The following is a 27,476-nucleotide window of genomic DNA, read 5'->3' on the forward strand; positions in this document are numbered from 1 at the left end:
AAGATACATTTACATTTAGTCATTTAGCAGACGCTTTTATCCAAAGCGGCTTAGATAAACTAGCGACTTAGATAAACTATTTTATTTATAGACAGATCATCTAAATTAGATTTATATGTATATATACATATATATATATATATTTTTTAATAAGTTTATAATAATTAAAAATATATATATATGAATAATATAATACATAGGTAAATATTTATATTAGATTAGATTATATTAGATATTATATAAGGTTCTTATTTATTTATAACATATTCTTATTTATTTATATTCTTATCCAGTTATATATTTAGATAGTCAGTTACCCATTGTGACCCATTCTTAATATGGAGAGGATATTACAGTATCTCTGTTGGTGTGTGAGTGTGTACAGAATACGTTGTTAAAGTTCTTCTGGTACCAGGATTCTCCGTTGCTAAATTATTCCAAAGTCAACCTGGACCTTTCAAAACGGCCCCATTCCATGTCTGCATGTTCTTCTCCTCCTCTCTCCGCTATATAATGAAGCTCTGTGTGTATCAGTGGTTTTTGAACGCACATCAGACAGCGGCGCACATACAGCTCCATATGTACTGGCTCTCTCCTCCAAACCACATCATATTTACAGTCTAATGAGAACTGCAGTCAGGCAGCCCTGCTGTCAGACCCCAGCCAAGAGTATGCACGAGTGACTGCTCCAAACAAGAAAAGAATCCCTTTCACTCTACCATTGTACACTCATTTTTTTGATTGCATGGAGAATGAGCAAAGGCATTTTCTCAGAATTATTGGAACCAGGTGCGCCTTCATGTGGTTTAGAGGATCTCATCATTGGTTCTAAAAACAGTGTGGCAAGATTGTGTTTTAACCCCTTACCTGTCAATCAAAATGTTCTGCCCTCATCAGGTTTAAAACAGGACTGTCAGTGTAGCACATTAATTACAGTTAATTAGTAATAATAAGTATAAAACAATAATATAATATTCAATATATTAATACATTAATTACTTTTATTATACATGTAAATAAGTTAATATTAATTAGTAAATATTAATTAGTTGAATTCTAATATATATAATTTATTTTCTTAAAGAAATTAATAGTGTTATTCAGCAAGGACACATTTAATTGATCAAAAGACAAAGTTGTTTATAATGTTACATAGGCTTCTATTTCAAATAAATGCTGTTCTTCAAATTTCTATTCATCAAAGAATCCTGAAAAAATTATTTATGGAAATGTATCATGATTTCCACAAAGATATGAACAGGAAAAAACAGTTTTCAATATAGATAATAATAAGAACCATTAAAAAATGAGTATCAATAATTACGGAGCATCAAATCAGCATATTAGAATGATTTCTGAAGGATCATATGACACTGAAGACTGGAGTAATAGCTGCTGAAAATTCAGCTTGACAGGAATAAATTAATTTTTTTAATATATATAGAAAACAGTTATTTTAAACTGTAATAATATTTCACAATTTTACTGTATTTCTAATCAGATAAATGCAGCCTTATTTAAATTATACTTATTTAAAAAATATGTTAATATTGCAAACGTTTTAATTGGTTCAAACAAATTAAAAAAATGAATATATGAAAATATTTTATATTTTAAATATAAATATTATATATTTATTATAAGTTTAATTTAATTTCATTGATTCAATTTCATCGCTTTGAGAGAGAGACCTGCATATTGTTGAAATACATTTTGTGGTCATGATTCATAATCAGCCACTGTAAAGTTCAAATTGAGCACTTTGTGCAAACGAAACGGTCCATAGCAAGTACAGAGATGAAAACTGTATTGTTTTGTGTTTGCGATAAAACTTTTTGGCACAAGAACTCACATATGCATGAGCCACGGACAATTAGCCTACCGGGTAGTCGAGGAAACAATGTTGCTTTAACGATAACGATTCCAGACATTCCTGCAATTATCAAAAAGGCATATAAAGAAGTCTTGCTGATTGCCCAACCAGATAGCACAGCTCCAGCCAACAGGTTGGATGCATTTGAATGAATTTCAATTTAAAACGAGTTCATACATAGATGGACCTCTGAGATACAATCCAGTCCTGTTTAAGTGTTGGTTGATGAATCCAAAGACTCGAGGAATATGTTGTCAGAATCACCTGTACTTGAAAATTTGCATGACTCATACTTGCGGTTATGGATATTGAATATATATATATATATAGCTATAACCACATAGAATTCATCACAATATCAGAGCATCAACAAAACAGTTAATCATTAAGGTCACTTCAGTGCATAAAATGATAAAAAGGTATTTATTATTTTGACCCATTTTTCAACTTGGACACCAAATTACATAACGCAATTAATCCTGGATCATTTCTGTCATGCTGTCATGTCATATTGTTGGAGAGCAGCAATGCTGCTGCTTTTTTTTTTTAACAGTTCAGTGCTCAACAGGCGTGTGAGTGAATGCAAATTATTATTTTGTGTCCTTTTGAATATGGTTTTAACTTCCTTCTGTTTATTTGCCTTGGGGCTGAAATTTTAGGGGAATTCTGAATTGAAAGCCTATTTAAAGAGTGCCTGCCTGCCTGACTGTGTGTGTCAGTTTACCACTCATGTGTGTCTGTACTGTTGTTATGTTGTCATGTCACCTGCCCCCTTGCCTAACCACATCTTAAAGTGGCCACACAGCTGCTGTGAGCTTCAGTCAGTTTGTCCAACTATCGGCTTTCTGTGGTGCTTTTACCGTCAGTCACCACTGGCTGGATGGGAACTGCAACAGAAGGGTATCTGTGGGCTTTCTATACTGTATATTGAAAACTTTTTTTTTTTTACAGGTGGGGCGGTACTGCCTAGATCCATGGATGATACTGTCTACTCTAACATAGGGTTGATACTGTTATGATCTATGTAGAGGTTGTACAGTCTAGATCTACATGCTTCTGCTCATGGAGGGCCGATGTCCTTCAGAATTTAGCTCCAACCTGCCCCAACAAACTTGCCTGGAAGTTTCTGGTGATCCTGAAGACCTTGATTAGCTGGTTCAGGTGTGTCTGATTAGGACTAGAACTAAACTCTGCAAAAAAGTGGACCTACAGGTGCAGGATTCATCAGACGTTTCATCAGCTGAACAATCGTATGTTGTTAAATATGCTACTACAAGTTAAATATGGCACTAACCTAACTGGAGTCTATACATTTTAGATCTTTGGCTAATTATCTCTGTTGTGATAAAAACTAGGAAAAGACATGAGAATTGAGTCCTAAAACCAAGAAATGCGCTCTTGCCAACTATTCTAACTCCAATTTCAGAGAAAATGTTGTCTGAAGCTTAATAGTTGTGACGTTGAAGTCGTGCAACCATGATGTTGTTCATATCTTGAAGAACAAAACATGTAAGAATCATAAACTTTTGTTTGTCACAGAACTTTTTTTTCTAAAATAACCAAGAAACCAGTAGAAAAATATTTTGTGGGTTTTTGTTGAGGGAACCAGGGTGATGGTAATGTCTGGGTTGGCTTATAAAAATATGCCATCACCTTAACACACTGTGTTGGGTTTCCATGGATGTTGAAGGTTCTTCATGGAATCATCAATGCCAATAAAGAACCTATATTTTTGAGAATGTAGGTAGCTGATTGTCCCTTTTGTGATGGAGTCTACAGATCCTTTTTTGGCATCAGTGATTCCATGAAGAACCTTCAACATCAAAATTTTTTTTGGCATCAACTATGGTTTTGTGAAAAATCTTTAGCATCCATGGAACATTTCCATTGCACAAACGTAGACGTAGGTTATTTAGAGTATTAAAATGTTCTTTACACTAAGAAAAAATGTTTCTTTTAAGAACTGTTCAAAGAAAAATTCTTTGTGGAAGCCAGAATGGTTCCTCTATAACAGTGTTTCTCAACCCTGATCCTGGGTGCCCCCCAGCACTGCACATTTTGTGTGTCTCCCTAATCAAACACACCTGATTCAACTCATTAGCTCATTAAAAGAAACTCCAGGACCTGAAATGGGTGTGTCAGATAAGGGAGACATACAAAATGTGCAGTGTTGGGGGGCGCCCAGGACCAGGGTTGAGAAACACTGCTCTATAACATTGCTGTAAAAACCCCTTTCTGGAACCTTTATTTTTAAGAGTGTAGATCCTGACAGCTGGTGATGTCACGATTGATGCAATTGAGATCTAGATAGTTAATGATCCTCATTGTGATGCAGTCTACATCTGGATAGCTCTAGACAATTTAGATCCAAATAGCTGGCCATTCCCATTGTGATACAATTTAGACCTAGATTGATGCATTGCTGGTGCTTTCATGAATTTTACAGTATGGATCTTGACAGCTGTGATTCACATTGCAATAAAATGTTGGTAATTTCACGAGTGATCAATCTAGATCCATACAGCTTGTGATGTTGACTATATCTAGACAGCTAGAGATCTTATGAGCATTACAATCTAGATCTATAGCTGGTGATCCTATGACGTACAATGCGCTGCAGTCCTATGGGGAAGGGAAGGCTATTTTGGTGAAGACTACAATTGTCTATAGAAGAAGAATGTGAGGGGAAGTGGGGCAGAGGGATTGACACTTTCTGAAGGTCCTTCAGACAATATGTTCTATGAGGCAGCTGTTATGCAACTAAATGTGCTGTTTCATAAATGTGCCCCCCAAAATATCTAATATCAAATCACCATGAGGTATTCGAGTGTAGATTAAGAAAATAATGCTCAAAGAGCTATATTATTTCTGTCAACGGGAACTCAGTAGACACAGAATTTAGTATTCAACAGTGATATTTGCTTCATAGTTGGCTGGCATTTTGGGAGCTGCACATCAAAATAGATTAGAACTATAGTGATGTCACACCACACTGACAATGAACAAAGAACATTCGTGAAGTTCTTCACAATGAGAAGGTTTCACTGGATACCCTGTGGCTTCATTGAGTGAGCAGGTGGATTCCGTGTCTACAATAGATGGATGCCCTCAGTGAACATCCCCGCCATTATTTCTTGAGCTCACAAAGGTTATTTATGGCCACAGACACATTAATTAGCCCTATTGTCACAAGAAAACAGCTTTGTCTTCTCACACTTGCTTTTCCTTTTCACTTTCTAAAGGTGGTGAGTTAAAAGTCTCAGCCAGTCGCAATGCAAGTCGCTCTCATACCGCAAGGCCTTGCAGAGATATGAGGGGATTTCATGCTGTTATGAGAAACTTTAGTTCTTGTTTATATATGGCTGTCAGTTCTCAACATAAGCGAGGGTCTCTTCTAAGACTATGCATCTTCTAAGGATGACAAAAAGACAACAATCCCATCAAAAATGACTTTTTAGCAATAGTTTTGCCAGGTGTTCTGTCATGGGTTCCTGTAATCCCATTTGGCAGAACTATTTTATAGTTAAATAGATGTGCAAACATACACATCTCAGCACAACACCCACATTATGAAATTGTCTTAATTATGAGAGGCTATAAATAAGCTTAAAGCTCATAGATCTACACAAGCTTGGGTGCCAACATGCACGCCCACACATTCTACAGTTCAATGAGTGCATCAGTACAGATACATGGACTTCCTGTATGCAATGAGCTTTCAGTTTTTGAGTTTACATATCTTTAGAGAAATTCTGTTGACCAAAATATAATCGGGGCTTGATAATAAGGATGGCCCGATGCTCTTAGGCCAGTTTGAGAGAGTTTGGGCTATTTGAAGGAATGATCACTTGACCTGGTGGGCCAGTGACACATTGTCCCTTCATCTTATGTTTGTTGATTATGTAAATGTATTTTGTTTTTCTGGGATGTATTGAACAGTACTGTTGTAAGTTCTGTTAAATTAAATTGTCTAGCATAGATGTTTAGTTGAAATTGTAGGAAGGCATAGTTAAAATGGGATAAAAATCACCTCTTTTTTTTTTTTTGCACAGTATGGAATTTTATAGCAAATAATTGTATTATTATTATTTAAAAATATTATGTTACTTATAGACAACTATATTTATTATTTTATTCTTTAAAAACTTCATTACTATATAGTATTATTATTATTATATTAATAATATATTATTATGTATAATGTTTATGTTCCAGTAAAGACTGCTATTGTTATATATAATATTTTTGTTATTATTAATATTGAATAAAATAAAATAATAATAATTATTATTCCTTTATTATTTTTATATTTATATTATTGTACTTAAAATAACATTTAAAAATAACAATAGTAATATAATAATAATAATAATAATAACTATTATTATTTAAACATTATGTACAATAATAGAAAACAATTGTGGTGAGGCCAGTAAAAATATTGGCAGGGCAAATAAAACCTGAACTACTGGCTCAGCCGGACTGGCGTGGGGAAAAATGTTTTTTACTGAAATTGATTTCCCTGATAAATTAAGACTCATCATGGAGCCGAGTCATGCCAGAGGAAAAATTAATGCTTCTGAATCAGATGACAGCACTGTATAAGGTGTGTTCACCCCTGTCTTGGGGTTAATGTGCATCGCCCTCTAGTGGATGGAGGACTTTGTGATGGTTTTCTTGAGCGTTTGTGAGAGTGGGCCATCTTTCCAATGACAATTTACAACTAACAATCACATTCTTCCTGCAACCACACTCAAATTGTTGAGAAATGAGTCCCATTCACCATGATTAACTTCATTTTAGTCCCAGACAGCAGTGATTTGTTGAACAAGGATTATATTTTGCCATCAGGAAAAAAAGATAAAGCAAATGCTGACTGTGAGAGAATGATCTATGTTTCCAGGTTTGGACAAGTATGAGGAACAAAAATGGATAGGGCAGTTCCTACGGGAAATGCAAACAGTCACTTGACATTTCGAAACAAATGCTAACTGTTGCTGCTGAAGCACCGTTCCAGGAGACGCAGAGCCGAGCTGGGTTCTGTCAGACGAGAGAAGGAACAAGAGAACAAGAGAGAGATGAACAGAGAAAGAGTGAGAGAAAACATGAGGGAGCGCCATGCGGTTGGATGGTATTCTTGGGAAAGTTTGCAGCTCTTGCAGTATCTGGAGCTCAGCTGGGGACAAATACCACATGGAAACGAGAGGAAGCCTGCAGAAGTAGAGAGGGCCTTCTGGAGGAATGTTTCACTTCAAATGGAAAATGTTTGCAGCTGTTCGCCAACGTTTAATGTTGTGTATATATGGTATCCCCTATGATTCTGAACAAACAGATTCTTCTGTTGTCACCTGGGCTTTTTAGGGCATCATGGTTTGGGTCGTTATTGCATAGAAGGTGTATTGTTTCGAAGGTGCTTACCAGCTAGAGTGAACTTCTTTTTTCAAGTTTTTCAAGCTCCAGAAACAAACTCCAAACAAACAATATTTTGGCCTGATTTTGTTTGAAATGACATCACCCCAGATCATTCTTCAATTTCGCTTGAAGTATAATGGGGCCGTCACAGTACCCTTTAATGCAAGTCAGTCACTTTGCAAGTATCTTGGTAATCGTAATTACAAATAGGAAACTCTGAATTTTCTTAGATCCCCGAGTTTCTGATTTGGGTCAGTGCAAAAATATAGTATGCAATGGATGCAATGTCCATAGCTGATAGTAAAATTATTGGAATGCATGACGTTTTTTTTTTCAAATTGCTTGCCCAAAATATTACATATATAATATTATTATATATATATAATAGTAGAATCTTCTTTTGCATTCCACTGAACAAAGAAAGTCACACAGGTTTGGAACCATCGGAGGATGTGTGAACTGTGACTGAATTTGATGGTTTGATGGTCAGAATTTCTGTAGGCGAAATTAAGTCATTTGAATAGGAATTGCCGTGATCGCCAATTTCACCTGAGGGAGAAAGAATTTCCCACGCAGATTTTGCAAGTTGGTCACACAGATTCACCATGTTAAGCAACAGAGCTGCTTGGTTTGAAAATGACTTCTGTGTGAGCTGTGCTTCATGCAATGTTACACTATTGACAATAGACAATAGAGCTTTTCACCTGTGAAATTTCACTGAAATTTTGCTAAGGTGACTGCACCTTGAGTCATCTACTTGTAGGGTGTGTTGGCCTTCTTTTTACCCCAACAGCACCTGATCTGTCCTCTGGCAAGCTCCAGGAACGGATTCCTTAAGAAGACGCTACCTACTTTCACTGAGATGCCAACCTTAGAGCTTGGCTAGGCGAACTTGGCATGGCCATAATGTCATTGTACTCCAGCCACTTATTGTGAAGTTCACCTCGAGTCCATCTATTTTCATCGTTCAATGGTTCCTCTGTTCTCTGTGGTTTATAATAGCCACGCAGTTTGGATGACAGCAAGGTGTGGAAACAGTTATTGGAAACAGTTTTCCAACAGGCACCTTCGCCTTTGCCTGCTCCGAGAGGCCTTGCGCAGAAAAGACCGGACTTTTTGGATCTGCTGGAGGTTTGTTTGTTGTTCTTCACTGTTATGATTCATGGTTATTGTTGTTGATGAGCTAATGCTGTTTCATCCTCACACATGCTGGTGGTTAGAGCTCACGGACACTTGAAAAAATGAACAATGCGGCAGGCGAGAACCTTGCTGTTATTGTATTAGCCAATTCGGGGAAAACCCCTTGCACCATGCGGGCCTGAAATGATTACATTTTTCCCTTCGAATAAGTGTGTGTGCACAAATTGTACACTGTCTGAGTGTCTTGGTTCCTTGGTGTGAGGTATGTTGTTCTTGCACCAGTTGCCTTTCTCCTGATGACGCCACTCTGTTGGAATTTGCCTCCTTGTAGTTGGTGTGTGTGCACATGCACCATCGCAGACACACGCCCCCGTACATAAAGGGGAGTCGGGTCCCCCATAGCCCAGGGACTCAGAAGACCCCTCTGTTCTGCCGCTGCTAACCAGGACCATTTGCTGCCGTGTTTTTTTCTTGCCCCGCGTCTCCTCCTTTCTCATTTTCTTTCTTTCTTCCTGCCCATTTACACCCGCTCCCCTTCCTGTCTGGGTTATGGCAATTGTACATAATTTTGTTTCGGGGTACTTTGGAGCGTTGCATGTGTGTGATGTGGGGGGAGCATGGATCGGTCCTCTAGAGGCCGTGAGGGGGTTCGCCTCAGTCTGATTGATGGGGGAGGTGTCGCCTCGGTTCGCTCATCCATCACATACTTTATTTTGGTTTTAGAGAAGAGGAAAAGGAAAAGGGAGGGCAGGAGGGGGGTCCTCGCTCCTCCAAAAATATCAGACCGGTGAGCCCGCCGTGCTTTCTCTACCCCCCTGAGCCCGAGCAGGAATAGACGTCTTACACTTGTGACCCAGCACCATTCAGCAGTCTCAGCAATGGCAACAAAAGACAGATAAATGTGGCCCAGATAGATTTAAAGCAGATTAGGGAGCAGGTTCCTGTGTTCTGGAACTTTCTATTCTTTCTTTAGCTGTGAGAAGTGGAAGAGGAATTCTAGGATAGTTAGTGGGCATGTTGTCTTTGTACAGGACTCGAGGTGTCTGTTTTGATGTGCTTTTTAGACCCTGACAAACAAACTGTATTAGTTCTGTCAGTACTGATAACTATGTAGCGTCTGATATATTTTCAGGTTCCCAAATGCTTTAATAAACATTTAAAATAAACAAATAAACTAATAAAAATAATTATTATTATTATTAAAACGTTACATAAAGTTTCATGGCTGATTAGAAATATTTATGACTGTTAAATGTTCTCTTCTCCCTATCATTTTTCTGTTGCCCTGCAACTATAAAACTTTTTATTTATTTATTTGTTTTTTTGTTGTTGATATTATTATAAAATGTTACATAATAACTATGGAATTATGAAACTTTATTTAGCTTTTTAAAAATAATAATAATAATAAACAATCCATAAATATAAAAGCAATATTGCCTCACAAACAAATACATATTTAAAAATGTATATATTACATATATTATAAAGTAATTCTGTTTTGTTTACTTAAAACTTAATCTTTTTTAGTCATATTTGCATATTTGTTGTGTGATAGTATAAACACCTGCATGCTTGTGTTTAAGTACAGGAAATATAACAGGATTGTTTTTTTTAAGACAACACATCTGCTTCTAAAGATCTGTGAATAATTGCTTCTAAAGATGAACAACAATGAATAACAATATTTCAACTGTTTCCTGTCTATTCATGTAGTTTTAAAATGCTATTAAATAAATATTCAATTCTTCTTTTTCTCATAGTGTCACTGCTTCTTGACAAAATTACTTTTCTTTTCAGCTTACATAATTTAGTCTGTGCTGGCAGGGAAAATAATGTTAACCAATAGCCAAATAGCCAAGTTTAGGCATTGTTTTAGGTAATGCAACCTTTCCAACAGTAATTAAATGCCAGTTTACCTACATAATAAAGGTTACAGCAGTGGTAGCAAATAGTAATAGATTTGAAAAAGAAGTGTTATCCTTGGTATACATTGAGATGATTTCAGCTTCCATGTCCCCATTTCAACACACAGTTTCCGGCAGGTAGAAGCTACAATGTGATCTGGAAGTCTGCAAGGTCTCACTCCATTTTAGTTTCCAACGCCCATTTTTCATGATCCAGTTCCCCCCTTTTTTTGTTCACTCTTGGAAATGCATCACATCAACAAAGTAGAATGTATTGCTAATGTTTAATGTCTTTAAGAATAATTGTTAAATGTTGAATTGCTTACATGATCAGCAAAAACACTCATCTATGAAGAAAATACAAATTGTATGCAGGTAGCAGGGTTTTGCAATTCAATTTGTGTTTCTTTTATTTTGATCTAAAAGCAGCTTAAAAGATTTCACTTGCATGTTTTCAACTTGTTTTTACAATTTGTACCTCTTAGTGTATTGGGACCAGTTAGCAACATCTCTAGCGAGTCAGTTTTAATTCACGGTTGACTTCGTTAAAACAGAGGAAATAGATTTGAGTTTGAAATGCATCATTTACCCTCTGTCAAATGCTAGGAATGCACCCTTTGAACTGTCCGGGGCATCGTCTTGACTCTCACTGTCCTTTTCTCATTTTCATTCATTTTCCTCTCCAGTCTCTCTCTGGTGTTGCCAGGCAGCCAAGTCACTCTGATATCCATTTTGCATGCTTGTTAGAAAAAAACACAGTTATGAATATTCAGGGCATTCAGCAACTTCAAGGAGGGGGAAAAAGATGGAAGGTAGCAAAGAAAGCAAGGGAGAGCGGGGCAGACATTTAGCTTTGTTCTTGTTTTAAGTGCATCAGTCATGGAGTGGAGTAGCTCAGAGGCAAACAGCTTACTGTAAAAATCTGCGGTGCAGGGAGAATGGTAGCTTCAGATTAGGCATGGTCTCTGTTTGAGGGTCCCATACTGGACTGGAGGATGTCTGGTGCCGCTGAACCCCAAGACTTCAGACAGGCGTGTCTCTGGAGAGAAACAGTATTACAAGAAGCTCACTTGGTACGGCAATATTTATCATCGCCTACTAAGTTAAGTGTCAATCGGTCAAACAGAACTGTAGGAACTTGTAGAAAAAGTGCATTAGCAGAGTGGTGGTCCAGACATGGTATGCATTTCTGTGAAAATAATAAAAAAATAACAAATTGCAAACTTGACAGCTAGTAATCACCATGCATTTTATGTATATGGAAAATAGCTGCTTTAATATTTTGATGATAACTCTTTAAGTGTTTCACTGGAAAAAGTTTTAAGCGACACGAGGGTGGGTCAATGATGACAGAACTTTCCATTGAAATTACACGATCTACAAAATGACTAAAATGTCATGATACCTTAGTAATAGCACATTGTATTGAATGAGTGGTTTCTGCCACAGCAGTTTTACACAAACATTTTTTTACTTGCTACAATCTGTCAACTTAATAATCAAAGATACAAATAATCTTTCCAAAAATATGAGGGGTCACTTTTCTGGTAATGCATGGCTGTCCAAAAAGGTTTATCATATTAATGTGACTGTTCTGCAAATGCCTTAACCTTGGGAACATTTTCTATGATATTATTTGGAAAGAGCACTTATTGGAAAAGCTCACTGGACTTTGGCCTATCCTGAGCCTATACGGCGAGCTCAGCTTATTTTTGGATGGCTTCTGAAGGAGCACTTGTTGCCTCCTCATCCTATGCAGTGTACTGGACCCTGATCCTTTATTATTATCATGCTCTTTTCCAGCTGTTTCTGAGCAGCATTCCTCTGTTTATCCCCCCCCCCCCCCCCCCCCCCTGTAACCGTATCCCCCTGAAATCTCTCTGGGAAGTCCTGTGAAGAACGCCGAGGATGTTGTTCCCCCTCGTGTTGGTGTGTAGATGCTGTCACTGAGTTTTCACAACCAGGAATCAGTTTTAAGACAGTGCCAGGAGTTACCATCACATGCATTGAAGTCTCAATGCAAATGTTTATCTGAACTGCGTACTTCAAACGAAACCTCACACTTGTTCGCTTGCGAGTTATGAACAACTCTTGACAACATCCTGTCATATCATGCATCAAAAGCTCCAGTCCAACTCGACTGCATTGCCGGGTGAGCTTCTGGCTAAGGAAGAGAATGCTAAACATGATCTTTATTCAGAATAACCGGGAGAGGCCATGTGCGCTACAGACTGCAGTCAACTCTATCATTATCTGAAGCTTGTTATATGCATGGGCCACATATGACACCCTGCAGGGCTCTGTTGTGCACCGCCACATCAACAATTTGCTATGAGTCACAAACGTGTGGCACGCTGAGCTCCTACGAGAAACACCACCAGGGACAACATAGCAGTGGGTCATGGGGATACGAGCGGACAGGAAAAGAGACCACATCATAAGTGGATGCTGCTGTGACGCATCGCCTCCGGAAGCATAATGTTTATCCAATAATGTGAATGGGGTCCTCTGGGTTTTCAGATGCCTTGATCATGTTCAAGCTGTTCGTGTAAAGTTTTAGATTAACCTTAAAAAATATTTTTTTATGGTAACTTAGTAATACCACAATGTTTTGTTTTATTTTATTAAATTATTTTTTATTAATTTAGATTTTTTTTTTTAGTATCAGATTTTTTTGCAAATATTTAGTTTTATTTATATCATAATATAACTTTTTTTATTATTAAATTAATTTTCATTTTCTTTTTTGCACGTTTTGTTTTGTTTGCACATGTGCCATGACAATACCATTGTATTCTTTACTATAATGAAATGTATTTTTTTTTTATTAAATTTTTTTTATTTTGTTTTGTTTGCTATGGCAGTACTTTTGTTTTGTTTGACATGGTAATACAATTGTATTAGTTACTATATTGGAATACGATTACGATATGACATTTTATTTTATTTAATTAATGAAAAACATTTTTAACAGATTTTTTGCAAATATATAGTTTTATTTACATCATAATATAACAATTTATTTTTAATTAAATTTTTTGTTTTATTTATAACTTTTTTTATTAATGTTTCTAATTTGTTTTTGCAAATTTCAGTTTTATTTACATCATAATGTTACTACTTTTTATTTATTTGTTTGTTAATCATTTAAAAAAAAAGCACAACAGATAAATAAGCCATTCTTCACATCAGATAAACCATTTAAAACTATTATATATATAAAAAAAAAACCACACATATATATATATATATATATATATATATATATATACGTAAGACACTGGGAAGTTTATTTCTCGACCACCATGTGTAAAATACTTTAACAAAGTGATATTAGATTAATTCTTCACATCCAGTTGGCTCGCATGCACTCCATTTCTCCTTCCTCCTCTGTCATGTTATCTAGACAAACAGCAGCTCTCAGCATGCTAGCAGGAGAGCTCAAGGTAAATGCTATTTGTCTGCGTTTCTGCATCAGTGCCAGCATTAGGGTGGGCTCTTTCTGGTGAGTCCTGCTCAAAGGAGCCGGTGTTGTAAGTTAACTTTCTTGAACAATGCGGTGGGCAGGAAAACAAAGCAAGGTCTGAAGGGAGAGCACACCTCAGAGACTATTAACAGCACAGTTGGGGTCTGCTAATTGCTAGAAATAACTACAGAGCTTGGGAATATGCTCCAGTCTGCCGGAGGGAGCTTTGCAAAGTAATTTGAGAGTTTATTGTGTCTTGTAGTTCAGTTTTGAGATCTTCAATATTGGTGGCATTTGCATGTGATTGAATGGTTTTTATGATGGCTTCATCTGGAAGCGCAAGATGATTAGGTGATAATTTCTGTCTCCCCCTTGTGCCCCCGTGTCCACACCGGTTGGTCTTGATGGCTCTCTGGGGGCTTGGTGCTTTTCAGCCAGGGAGGAAATTAGTTTTTCCATGCTCCTGCGTGTCGGAACATTTATCACCACCATCATCAGGAACTGCAGCACAGGAAAAATTGGCTTGGCTTAGGATCTGTCACCAGAAATTTGATGTATATGACACAGAAGTATTTAGTCACTTCTCTGATCACCAGTGAAATCATGAGCTTCTATTTATCTGTGTGAACTAGCAAAGAGTTTAACCTAACATGTCACTTGGATCAAACATGCTGACAAATCAAAATAATAATTTAAAGTACAGATTTGCGTCAAATGTGAAAAGAAAAAAATCAACATAGGCTCTTTGGAAGATTTTTGCAAAACTCCAAAAACATACCAATACATTCAATTCACTGCACTTTTTTAAAGCTGAAATGCCTGCCAAAAGTGTTCATTTCAGCTTAAAAAACTGGTCAATTGTATGTATTTGTATGTTTTTTAAAACCAACACATTTTGTTCCTTTTCACGCAAACTACAATTACAGTGGCTGATTTTTGATGACTCGAGACAATTTTTTGCACCTTTCCTTGCACAATACTATGTTATGACTAAACAAATACATTTTGATCTTTGCATTACATAACCAGCTCATTTTGTATGACATTTCTGGTGTAGTAAACTTGCTTGGTAGCTCACCTGGTACAACACTGCATTTGCTTTGCAAAGTACTCAGATACAAGTCCCATGAAACATGAGTTATGATAAAAGAGCTCAAAGACTTGTAGAAGCAAGCGAGAATGGCATGGTTGCTTCACCAAAAGCGTTTTTATCTCACGTTTGCTTTTGTTGACACTATTGATTAGGTTTATTTATCAAACTGCCGTGATATGTACAACAACTAACATACTAAAAACATTGCCAAATTCCCATTCATCTGTTTTGGAAAAAAACGGAACACCTTTGTATCACCACTCACTGGACATTTTACAGAAATATTGCCACAGGCATGTTTTTACAATGTGTCTGGGTTGAAAAAAGCATATTTGGGTGCACTCAGTGGGACAAATGGAAAATCATCAACATGGTGCCATTTCCACAGATATTTAGCACTCTTTGTTATTGAGTGTGAGCTACATCAGCATTTCTGTCCCACACCTGGTCTAAACAGGATAAATGTAATACAGGTGTTTGACTGTGTATATTAGATGTCCCTGAACGTCACAGACGAGTCAGGAGGCATTGTGGAAACGTGTTCATCAATAGAGGGGAAGTGTGTGGCATGTAGAATAAAAAGAGCGCACGAGGCCGAATAGGATAGTCTAATCGTGCTCATTCTAAAGGGACACATATATCTTATTTCAGGAACAATGCTAAAGTGTGGTCACGCCTGGGTGACACACAGGTCAATTGTTTTATTCCAGGCGAGAATTACCTGGTTTCCAAAGGAAAGGCATCCTCTGTGCAGCTCTGGGAAAGTGATACATTCTGCCAAGTGCCATGATCACCGCCCAGGTCGTTCCGGAGTCAACAGTGCAGGCGGCACCGGGGGATTCCAGCGGCATCAGCCCAGGCTATTCTTATCAGATATATTTCAGACACAAAAGGAAAGGGTGGTATGTTAATAGCAATTGTCACATGCCCAAGAAAGAAACTTGCCCATCAGAATTAGCAACTCTTCAGGAAAGGTAAACAAATACTTTGCTTCTGGTATGGATTATGGATTAATCTAAGGACAGCTATTAAGAATGAATCGGCGTCTGCTGATATTGTGGTTGATTTGCAATTTGCACATGCTTTTTGTATAGTTTTTGCAACGATAATGGCACATATTTTGATCTTTTAGGTTACTTCTGAGTGTTTAGTTGTAGAGGATTTAGCAGACATCCATGATCTGGTGTACTTTATTGGAACTGTACAGTATTACTTCACCTCTGTGATCCAGAAGCTTTTATTTGGTAACACTTTCAACTGTGGTTTATTTGGACTAACAGTGAGATATGTCATCATTGACTCATCCTCATTCCAAACCTGTATAACTTTTTTTCTTCTGTGGAATACGAAAGAAGATATTTCGAATAATATTTTTGTACAAACAATTAAAGTCAATGGGGTCTGAATCAACATCGGACCCCATTGACTTTAATTGTATGGACAATTGGACGGTATGGGCAATCTGGACATTATGGACAATGTGGACAATTGGACACTGTATGGACCATTTTCAGTGTCTTTTGTGCTCCACAGACAAATGAAGCTTATACAGAATTGGAACAGCATAAGGGAGAGTAAATGACAGAATTTAAATTTTTTTGGTAAACTATCCCGTTTTTGTAAACTGTTACCATTTATTTAGATTTAATATATATAAACATTCTCTGTTCTATGTGGCCTCTCTGTATGAAAGAGATTTTCAGTTGTACTCTACTGTTATGCAGGTTAGTGACGTCTCAGTAGTCCAAAGTGAAACACCTATGGATAAACTTGGCAGGGCCAATGTGTGGAATTCCCTAGTGTCATAGTTTTCAAGGTATGCTACACCAAACAAGTATAGCCGCTGCCAGAACAAGCGCAAAAGTTAATGGCTTGGAACACGTGCTTATCCTGACCATCAGCTCAACAAAAGCCATAATTATCTGCAAAATAAACTCAGTCCCATGATTGTTAGACAAATAATGCATTAAATACTTCTTAGATAAACTTTACTCTGTTGTAGAAAAGCCAGAATTCACTGATTCACTTGTACCATTTTCAACACTGACCTGTATAGGGATGAGTCATGATGGTCTCTTATGTTCACCAAGGCTGAATTTATTAATTTATTCCTGTGATAGGAAAGCTGAATTTCCAGCTGCAATTACTCCAGTTTCCAGGGTCATATGATCCTTCAGAAATCATTCTTGTATGCTGATTTGATTTGCTTAAGAAACATTTTGTGGAGACCATGATATATTTTTTTCAGGATTCTTTGATGAATACAAAGTTCAGAAGAACAACATTTATTTGAAATACAAATCTTTTGTGACATTATAAATGTTATTACTGTCACTTCTGATCAATTTAATGCATACTCTCTGAAATATTGTTTTTGGAAAGTATGGTATAGCACTCTGAAGAAGCTGCATCTTGGCTATCATGCGAATTTTCACACTTTTTTTCAGTGCCTCAAAACATTTCAAGACCCCAACATTGTATTATTTCACACTGTCTAGTTGCTGAACATAAGAACATGTCTGATGTAAAAGCCTCCTTCAGGCACCCAGAAAATGCTTGTCGATTTTGAGAACATACCCTGTTGCACATGCACTAGACCTGTAGGAGTTCCTTCCATTTTAATTTGGAAAAATAACAGGTATAGCAGATTAAGCATTGTATAGCATAAGACAAATGAAATTGGGTCCTCTATAAAAACTTCCCAGAGTGTTTGCTTTCTTTATGACTCAGCATTGTCTGACCCATGAGATCAACTTTATATAGGCCCAGACATTATTTTTGGCATATTCTTGGTCTCCTCCTCCCATGCAGGCTGGAATTCCTCCAGGAAGGCCGAAAGAAGCCTGGCACTTGCTTGCAGCTTGCAGCCAGGCTTGGGCAGCTGGGATCTGGAAGGAGTTCCCTGCAGTTCTGGAGCACTCTGGCACCGCTCACACCCCCTACATCAAGCCCGTACCACACACCCCGCCTGCTCCCGCTCCACCTTCTTCTGCGCAACACAATACAGAGGAGCTCTGTGCTTCTGTACACCCACAACATACTCACATAACACACACACACACACACACACACAGAGCGAGTGAGCTGTAAATGCGATTCAAGGATTCAGAGCAGCCCTGGTGGAAAAGTGCAGCAGGCGCCCCTCAGTTGCCGACTCAGCTCTGTGTGGCACTTGACACAGGCGCTCTCACATAATCTGCCTATTATTCATTGTTAGTGGCGAGACTCTTCAACACACTTCAAGGTCTATTCATCTGCAGAAACAAGTACTGTACTGGGTATCAGCACTGTAGAAACGGTCCCCCATTTGCCCTTTCAAATTCGCCTACCATGCAAGATACGGCGCTGAATTTGAGCTGTTTCTTCAGCTGGAATCCATAGTGGTTTCTTTCCCACAGGAGCGTCACGGCACCTGCAAGGAGCCGCCGAGAGTTTTGGCTGCACCGGTAAGGCGCCGCAAGCCCCGCCTACCTGCTGAAAGGTGGCCTGCTGACACCCTCCTGATCGGTTGTCTGGGGTTCTCAGCAGCCAAAAAAGCAGTAAAAAAGGAATTCCTTCCTAATGGTCCATGAAAGCTGTGATTCACAACTTATTATTGTTCGAGCCCTGGCGAATCTTTCCATATTATCTCAGCATTGTAACTTTTAGAAAACCTGTCCGTCACACTCTAGGGTTTATTTTCACGTCGCGCCCCCTCGTCCCGCTGTTCTGACTTGCTCGGGCAGATCTGTGGAATATAGTCGAGTAATCAATGGCCCAGAAAGCCCTTCCAGCTGGACACTTGTCATTGGTGATGGAGGAAAACCATGACAACTGGCCGCTTCTAAAGGACCGCTGGTGTTAGGGAGGTCAGTGCCCTGCCACAAACCCCCTCGCGAGTAAACAGACTTGACGGGGAAGGGCTCTCAGACTTGGACTGTGTTCTTTTCAATAATTGCACTCATTGTTCTCCAGCCACTGTCAGTTATGGTCGCAAGCTGTTTGGTAGGCCCCTGTCTGTCTGCCTCCCCCCACGCTAGCAGTGGTAGTGTTGCACCCTCATGGGTATCTGCTTGTGCCAGGGCTGAGATGCCAGCTTTGTGACCCTGATGCCCTGAAACTGATGTGCCTGACAGTGACAGTGTAGGTGTGCTTAGCAGAATAAAAATAAAACTTCCTCTCTTCCTTTTGACACGTATAATTTATACTGTACCTGCTAACATGTTAATATGCAGTGGGAGATTAATATTATATTATTTATGCAATTGGAAAATGCTATTATCTAAAGCATCTATCTATCTATCTATCTATCTATCTATCTATCTATCTATCTATCTGTCTGTCTGTCTGTCTGTCTGTCTGTCTGTCTGTCTGTCTGTCTGTCTGTCTATTGTTTTGTCGTTCCATCTATTGTTCTGTCGTTCCATCTATTGTTCTGTCGTTCTCTGTCTATTGTTCTGCCATTCCATCTATCGTTCTGTTGTTCTGTCTGTCTATCATTCTATCATTCTATTGTTCTGTCTATTGTACTATATTCTAGGCTTTTTACATTTTCACTGCAAATTTTTCTAGTTAAAATGAGTTATATGGATTTTTGCATAAAAACATTTGCTAAATGAATTATTGAAAATGGTGTTTTCAATTCTGAATTCAAAACCTCATATGAATACAATCCGAAAGTACAGTACTATAAATCTGCCATGTTGGCGTTGTTATTGTTGCTATTACCTGCCATTTACAATCTGGGTATTTTTCAGTTACTGTTTTATAAATACTTGATATTTAGATGTACTGCTTATTTTACAAACTGCTTTTCCCATACTATGTAGTAGGGAAGTATGAACACAAGAAAAGACGTTGATGTTACTAGCTTTACCAGTTGAGCTATAGAAACTACAGGAAGTGCTGGTTTGAGAATGAGGTTTCTGCATCTCACATCACAGCACACCCAAAGACACATGCCTCACAGATAATCAGCCGGAGCATCATCAATATTAAGACTTACAAGCGAGAAATTAGCGGAGCCCTCGCTTTCTGGCATTAGTGTATTTCATTGTACTGTATTTCATTACTTCTTTGTGTTTAACGAACAAGAGACTCCCGCAAGTGGGGCCTCTTAGACAGACTCACTGATATGGAATGCAACATAAGAGCCATTCAGAATGAGCGAGGAGGGAGCGCCCAAAAAAAGGAAGTCTTATGAGGGAGATCCTCACCCTTTCTGTTTTTTTTCATCCTCTTCCATTTTTAATCTTGTCCAGAAGCATCTTCACATTATGGCTGCAGGAGCTGATGTCTGCCAAACAAGCGTGGGAACTGACCTGGCCCATCCAAAGCAGCCTCATCTGCAGCCTGTAATGATGGAACCTCAATGACATCATACACGTTTTGGAGCAGGGCTCTGGTAACTGCGCCGTACACCTCATCCAAATACCAGTGGCTAAACGGAACACACACGCCGAGCTGAGCAATGGAAGTCAGATGGTCTGCGTTTTCTTTCTTCCCCCCCTTCTGACTCAAGCGTAAGCGGCTGTCGGGATTTAGAGAGAAAGAGACTGAGGGGCCTCCGCGAGGGTCGGCCTCATCCGTAAATGTCAGAAAACGCACGCAGGCCTTCGTAACAAAGTGGAATCTGATATAATTTACCCCAGGCTGCGGTGTTTGATCTTCACCTACTTCAGGGTGCTTGTCAGAGCCGTGGAGGGGGGACTGGTGCAGCTTATGGGCCAAATTGCGGATTGTATGCAAGCATTGCTGCTGTTTTCTTTTCATGCTTCCTGCATGAATGTAGACATATTTAGTTACCTCCAAGGACTCCTGTAATGTAAAACACTGCCTTCACTTCATTCCTCATTGGCCAATCTAGGCATCTTGAATGTTTGCATAGTTCATAGCCTTTGCTATGTATGTAACGATACAACTAGATGTTCAATCAGACAGTATAGAACCATTTTGTTTTATATACACAAAGAAACTGACCATACACAAGATTTTTTTGACAGTAATTTTTTTTTAGCATTTTGCTTTGGTTGGAGTAGCTTAGCGGTTAGCGCTTATGCCCTGACACATGGCACTCATGTTAAGTTTTTTTATCCCAATCCTCTCTGTTCATAAAGTTATTTATTTATTTACTTTTGTTGTATTTAAACATTAAACATCAAATCAAATTACATAATCATCTCAGATCGCTTTTTTTGTGTACGTTTTTTAGAATAATATAATTATAATATAATTATATATTTATAATATAATATAACTTTATTATATTATAAATATATAATTATATTATAATTATATTATGCTAAAAAACGTACACAAAAAAAGCGATCTGAGATGATTATGTAATTTGATTTGATGTTTAATGTTTAAATACAACAAAAGTAAATAAATACATAACTTTATGAACTTTATAAATATATAATTATATTAATTAAAAATTATATTTTTAAATGGTTAATAATAGCATTTATATTTATAATTATATTAATCAAATATTAAATGTTTAGCTTTTTTTTTCAATTGCTGAATCACCCCAGAATTAAATTTTTTGCATTTTTTTTAGTTATGTTATTATTATGAAAATATTAATTAATTATAAATAATTAATATAATTAATTATATGCGTTTGTTATAATTATAAAATGATATATTTAAATATTTAAATTACATTAAATTGAGTTGAATTGTAATTGAATTGGTTATTTATTTATGACCTAGTTGGATGAGGAAATGCACTTTTGATTCAGTAAGATTTTAGCTTTGACGGTTTGTAGTCACATTGTTATCGTGTTTTGTGTCTTGACTATTTCCCCATGCCATCATCTTCTCTCTTCTAACAATTCCCTAGCAAGCAGGAGTATTAAATAACAGTAATACAGTCATTTACAGTAGTTCAACATTGTTTTGAGTTGTTTTGGAAAGTTGTACAAAAAAGTTCCTTTAGCATCTGTCATGTTAGCTTTCTTCATTTTAAAGGGCGTTTGAAGTCTCTCAGCTCTGTAATCGGTCGGTGACCACCACTCCTATAGTTAGCACACCAGGACATGTGTGAATTTAACTGCAGCTCAGAGTGCACAGAGTTCTCCCTCTTGGGCCCATCAGAGACTATATGAAACAATTCCACGTTTATAACACTTTACATATGACATTCGTATACCCCATTTTCTGGTAGAGGAAATTCCCGAAGCGTATGATAATTACAATAATTTGGAGCTTATGGCTCTTGTTGTCTTCCCATGCTGGTTCGTCTCCTGCTGGATCTGAAGCCTCAGTGAGCCACAGTGCCGATCTGTTTTGTGGCGGATGCATTTTAAGTACCTTCAAATTACAGGTCTATAGAAAATAGGACGAGCTAAAAACATGCACAATGCAGATATAGAAACATGAGGGAATTTAAAGCCAAAATATGATATTACAGACACTCAAATATTTAATGTACATGTTGGGCCTGCTGTGCTTTTTTTTCCTTTTTTTTTTACACCTCAAGTTATAATATTGAAATGATAGAATGGAAAATATAAATGTTATAATAACATTTGAAATATACACATTAGTAATTATAAATATTTAAAAAGTAATGTAATTATGCTAAACAATTATTAAAAAAACAAGAAAGAAAATTAGTCTTATTTATAGACTTTTCAGTTGAAAATCTTAATTGGGAATTGTGATTAATTAGGAAAAACGCAATTAACAATGAACACTGTTTGAGCACAATTCTTCTGTTCAACAATAACTAGATGCTTATTATTTAAGTATACTTCATTTTTTATGTGTATGGTAGGGTACAAGTACATTACACATGATGTAAATTTCATCATCAGTATTGGAGAATATTTTGAAAGGCTATGTGTTACAAAAAATTAATATACTTTAGGCTTTAACAGATTGGGAGTGAATGCAGGGGCTTTGAGACACGTTGAGCTACATTTTAAATTGATATGGTGTCTTAAAATGTTTTACGTTCAATAATATGTAAACCGTACCACTGCTCCCTATACGCAGAGTACGCAGTTTGCATCGGGCACCAACTCCCGGGGCGGCACCAACCCAGTTGCTCAAAAAAAATAATTCAATTTGTTCTATATTAATGTTAACATATACATATAGATGAATAAACATAGAAACATGAACATATACAAATTTTTTAAATGCATTTTACGGTGAACGCAGTAGTCAGTATGCTAAGCATCCGCCCCCGCCCTCACCTCATGATTTGCGGCTGACTGCAAATGATCATAATTGATGGACAAATAAGCTCTGAAATAAGGCATCAGCAGTCCGGCACCGAGAAAAGAAAATGCAAAAAAACCCAAGATGAAGTCAGTGTATCATTTTCATTTACGTTCATAATCATGTGAAACTTTTTTGTCTGTTGACTTTAATAACGTGTTTTATACGTTTTAAAGTATTTAATCATTTCACCACCACCAACGCATCTGCCTTAACCATTATTCTCTCTGAGTTTCCATGTTCCCTTACGAAAATTAACCGTGGTTTTCCTACGAATAAAAAAAAAACAAAAAAAACATGGTTCTTATAGTCATGGAAACCACAAATTAACCATGGTTTTGTTACTTTAAATAATAATTAACAAAGAAATATTCAGATAGCCTAATATTTTGTTGTGGTAATAAAAACAGACCTATGCGATCAACAGCCTTTAAAATGACTTATATAAAAATATTGATTAGTTAATTAATAATAGGCTAATCGTATGGTTTCACTGTTAAAATACATAATGTAATACTAAAAAAACATGGTTCTTATAGTCATGGAAACCACAAATTAACCATGGTTTTGTTACTTTAAATAATAATTAACAAAGAAATATTCAGATAGCCTAATATTTTGTTGTGGTAATAAAAACAGACCTATGCGATCAACAGCCTTTAAAATGACTTATATACAAATATTGATTAGTTAATTAATAATAGGCTAATCGTATGGTTTCACTGTTAAAATACATAATGTAATACAAAATAAATAAACAATTTACAAATGCCTGCAAAGGCAATTGCTGTCGTTACACATACAGGACAATCAAATCCTTGTTTAATATTTACCAAACATTTAGGCTTAATTCAAATATCCACTTGATCTTTAATTTTTGGCCACCTTTTTGCAATAGAATTGCTACTGACGCTATAATTTCTTCAACAAAAACATATGGACATCACAACCCTTACAAAAATTAACATGGTTTATTTTTGGTAGTAAAACTGCTTAATTTTCTTTTGTGTGATTTCTGAATGCTTGAGACTATCGAATCAATCGGACAATTAATAAAATCATAGCCATAAGGTAATTGTATTTTTTTTGTTGTTAAAAATATGTTTTATTACACTGACTGCTCTTAATTTACTTTTTTTTCCTAATAACTGTTTATTTAGAAGTGCACTCAGTAATTCTTCAGTGACTAATATCTTCTGCTTCATTTAATGCAGGGTCAATACTGAAATTTGTTACAAAAGAGGATGAAGTGGTTTTTGATTTAATTTATTATTGTTTATTTTGATATTATTTAATCTTTTAAAATGTTTTATTTAATGTGTAATTTTAGTTTGTATTTTTTTTTGCTACAGAACTACAATTGTACTTTGTAAATAATAGAGTTTAATTACAATTTATTTATTTGTTTACTTTTGTGTTTTATTAAAGTTCTTATTTGACCCCTATAGTAGGTGTTTTTTTTTACTGCCATAATATTTGGGGGAGGGGGCACAACAATACAATTCTGCTTAGGGTACCCATTTGGCCAACAGCGGCCCTGTATGTAAATGCTGTAAAACAAACAACAAAACCTTAAACTTTGATGACTTGGTTTTTGGAAGATGTCAGAAATAAAAATCTTGTTATTTTGCAGGAATGCACTAAGAATGCTAAGCAAAAAATAGACAATGCAGCAGAGTGTCTGCTTTGCATTAAGGAGAACATCTTAAAGCAAATTTCTCTGCAACTTATTAACAGTTTTCACGTGCCAAGTAAAATTTGCTGTTTCTGTTCATAAAGTGACAAAGGCAGCCAAATGGCTGGTTGATGCCAGAGCGGACCACCTTTGAAGGCTTCTCCCATGGCTGAAATACCTCTGTATCACATTACGGCCTTTCAAGAAGAGGACTAGCCTGTGATTCCAGGTTAATAGTCCTCAGAAAAACGGAAACGTCAATCACGTATTTTGCTGTTAGTTGTGAACATTAGTCTTTTAATTTGTGTGTTAACATTGTGCTTCATTAGAAAACGTACTGCTGACAGACAATAAAGCAAGAAGCCAAACCAGACCTTACAAACTTAAGACCTTAAGAAAGTTTTTCATGATAATTCAGGGAGACTGCAACACCTCGACTGAATCAACAGCGCGAATGACAGAACGAATGATCTTATGAACCGGTTCTTTTTAGTGAATCAAAAACATATAGCGTGCACCGTGTGATCCGATTCCAAAACAAATGACTCTAATAATTAGGTTCTTTTTAGTGAATCAAAAATATATATCGCAACAAGTGTAGTCCGATTACTGAATGAATGACTCGAATGATTCGGTTATTTTTAGTGAATCAAAAATATACAGTGCAACCAGTGCAGTCCAATTCCAAAACAAAAGACTCTAATGATTCTATTATTTTTAATGAATCAAAAACATATAGTGCATGCATTGTAGTTCGATTCGACCAACTCTAATGATTCAGTTCTAATTAGTGAATCAATACATGTAGCACTACCAGTGTAGTCTGATTCCAAAATGCATGACTCTAATGATTTTTTTTTTTTTTAGTGAATCATATAGTGCAACAAGTTTTGTCTGATTCCAAACCAAATGAGTCTAATAAGTTGCCAATTTTCAGAGAATCAAAAACATACAGTGCAACCAGTGTTACCCATTTGGCCAACAGCGGCCCTGTATGTAAATGCTGTAAAACAAACAACAAAACCTTAAACTTTGATGACTTGGTTTTTGGAAGATGTCAGAAATAAAAATCTTGTTATTTTGCAGGAATGCACTAAGAATGCTAAGCAAAAAATAGACAATGCAGCAGAGTGTCTGCTTTGCATTAAGGAGAACATCTTAAAGCAAATTTCTCTGCAACTTATTAACAGTTTTCACGTGCCAAGTAAAATTTGCTGTTTCTGTTCATAAAGTGACAAAGGCAGCCAAATGGCTGGTTGATGCCAGAGCGGACCACCTTTGAAGGCTTCTCCCATGGCTGAAATACCTCTGTATCACATTACGGCCTTTCAAGAAGAGGACTAGCCTGTGATTCCAGGTTAATAGTCCTTAGAAAAACGGAAACGTCAATCACGTATTTTGCTGTTAGTTGTGAACATTAGTCTTTTAATTTGTGTGTTAACATTGTGCTTCATTAGAAAACGTACTGCTGACAGACAATAAAGCAAGAAGCCAAACCAGACCTTACAAACTTAAGACCTTAAGAAAGTTTTTCATGATAATTCAGGGAGACTGCAACACCTCGGCTGAATCAACAGCGCGAATGACAGAACGAATGATCTTATGAACCGGTTCTTTTTAGTGAATCAAAAACATATAGCGTGCACCGTGTGATCCGATTCCAAAACAAATGACTCTAATAATTAGGTTCTTTTTAGTGAATCAAAAATATATATCGCAACAAGTGTAGTCCGATTACTGAATGAATGACGCGAATGATTCGGTTCTTTTTAGTGAATCAAAAATATACAGTGCAACCAGTGCAGTCCAATTCCAAAACAAAAGACTCTAATGATTCTATTATTTTTAATGAATCAAAAACATATAGTGCATGCATTGTAGTTCGATTCGACCAACTCTAAGGATTCAGTTCTAATTAGTGAATCAATACATGTAGCACTACCAGTGTAGTCTGATTCCAAAATGCATGACTCTAATGATTTTTTTTTTTTTTTAGTGAATCATATAGTGCAACAAGTGTTGTCTGATTCCAAACCAAATGAGTCTAATAAGTTGCCAATTTTCAGAGAATCAAAAACATACAGTGCAACCAGTGTAGTACAATTACTGAATGAATGGCACTAATGATTTGGTTCTTTTTAATGAATCAAAAACATATAGTGCAAGCATTGTAGTCCGATTTGACTGATAAATATATATACTAGATATGATATTATGATACTAGATGTGTATGTTTAATATATAGTTAAGGACAATTATTGGACCGCATTCATGCCACCTTTAAAAGTCTCTGTGTAAATACACCTTTTGAAAGACTTGTGTTATTTATTGGTTTATTATTTAGTAGATCATTTATTATTGAAATTATATAATCCTTTGGCAAGGAGCATGGTTGTATGTCTGAAATACGGGGATTGATGCATGCATTATTTATCAGCACATACACACACACATACTCCGCTACTTAAACCAGTTTAAATAAAGTCAGATTATTATCAGCAGGTAGATAATGGGCGTTTTTGTTGAGGGTGGACCCATTTACTAAGCCAATCTGTTAAAGCTGTCCTGCTGGGAAGCCTTCACAAGCCACAATTTATTTTCCTTGTAAGTTACTAATTGACTGGGCCTGTTGATGGGGATGCATGGGAGTCATATGTGACTACGGCAGTGGATAAGGGCTCCATTTGCAACCATTTAGC

The 27,476-nt window shown here is 36.7% G+C and overlaps 2 long non-coding RNA genes across 2 annotated transcripts in view; both read right to left on the reverse strand.

Moving 5' to 3' along the window:
* The window catches only part of LOC107575174 (uncharacterized), a 54,662-nt gene extending 51,783 nt beyond the window's left edge, over positions 1–2,879 (reverse strand). The window contains exon 1 of the long non-coding RNA XR_001607817.1: positions 2,823–2,879. This is a non-coding gene — a long non-coding RNA (uncharacterized lncRNA). The remainder of the gene's footprint in view (positions 1–2,822) is intronic.
* Positions 2,880–10,777: 7,898 nt separating this feature from the next.
* Positions 10,778–15,767, reverse strand: LOC107575182 (uncharacterized). The gene is made up of 3 exons (XR_001607818.1): positions 15,613–15,767; positions 11,246–11,371; positions 10,778–11,071 (listed from the first exon to the last, which is right to left on the reverse strand). It is a non-coding gene; the product is annotated as an uncharacterized lncRNA (long non-coding RNA).
* Positions 15,768–27,476: the final 11,709 nt, after the last annotated feature.

The sequence above is a fragment of the Sinocyclocheilus grahami genome, unplaced genomic scaffold, assembly GCF_001515645.1.
Source record: "Sinocyclocheilus grahami isolate Dianchi unplaced genomic scaffold, SAMN03320097.WGS_v1.1 scaffold31.1, whole genome shotgun sequence".
In the NCBI taxonomy this organism is placed as follows: Eukaryota; Metazoa; Chordata; class Actinopteri; order Cypriniformes; family Cyprinidae; genus Sinocyclocheilus; species Sinocyclocheilus grahami.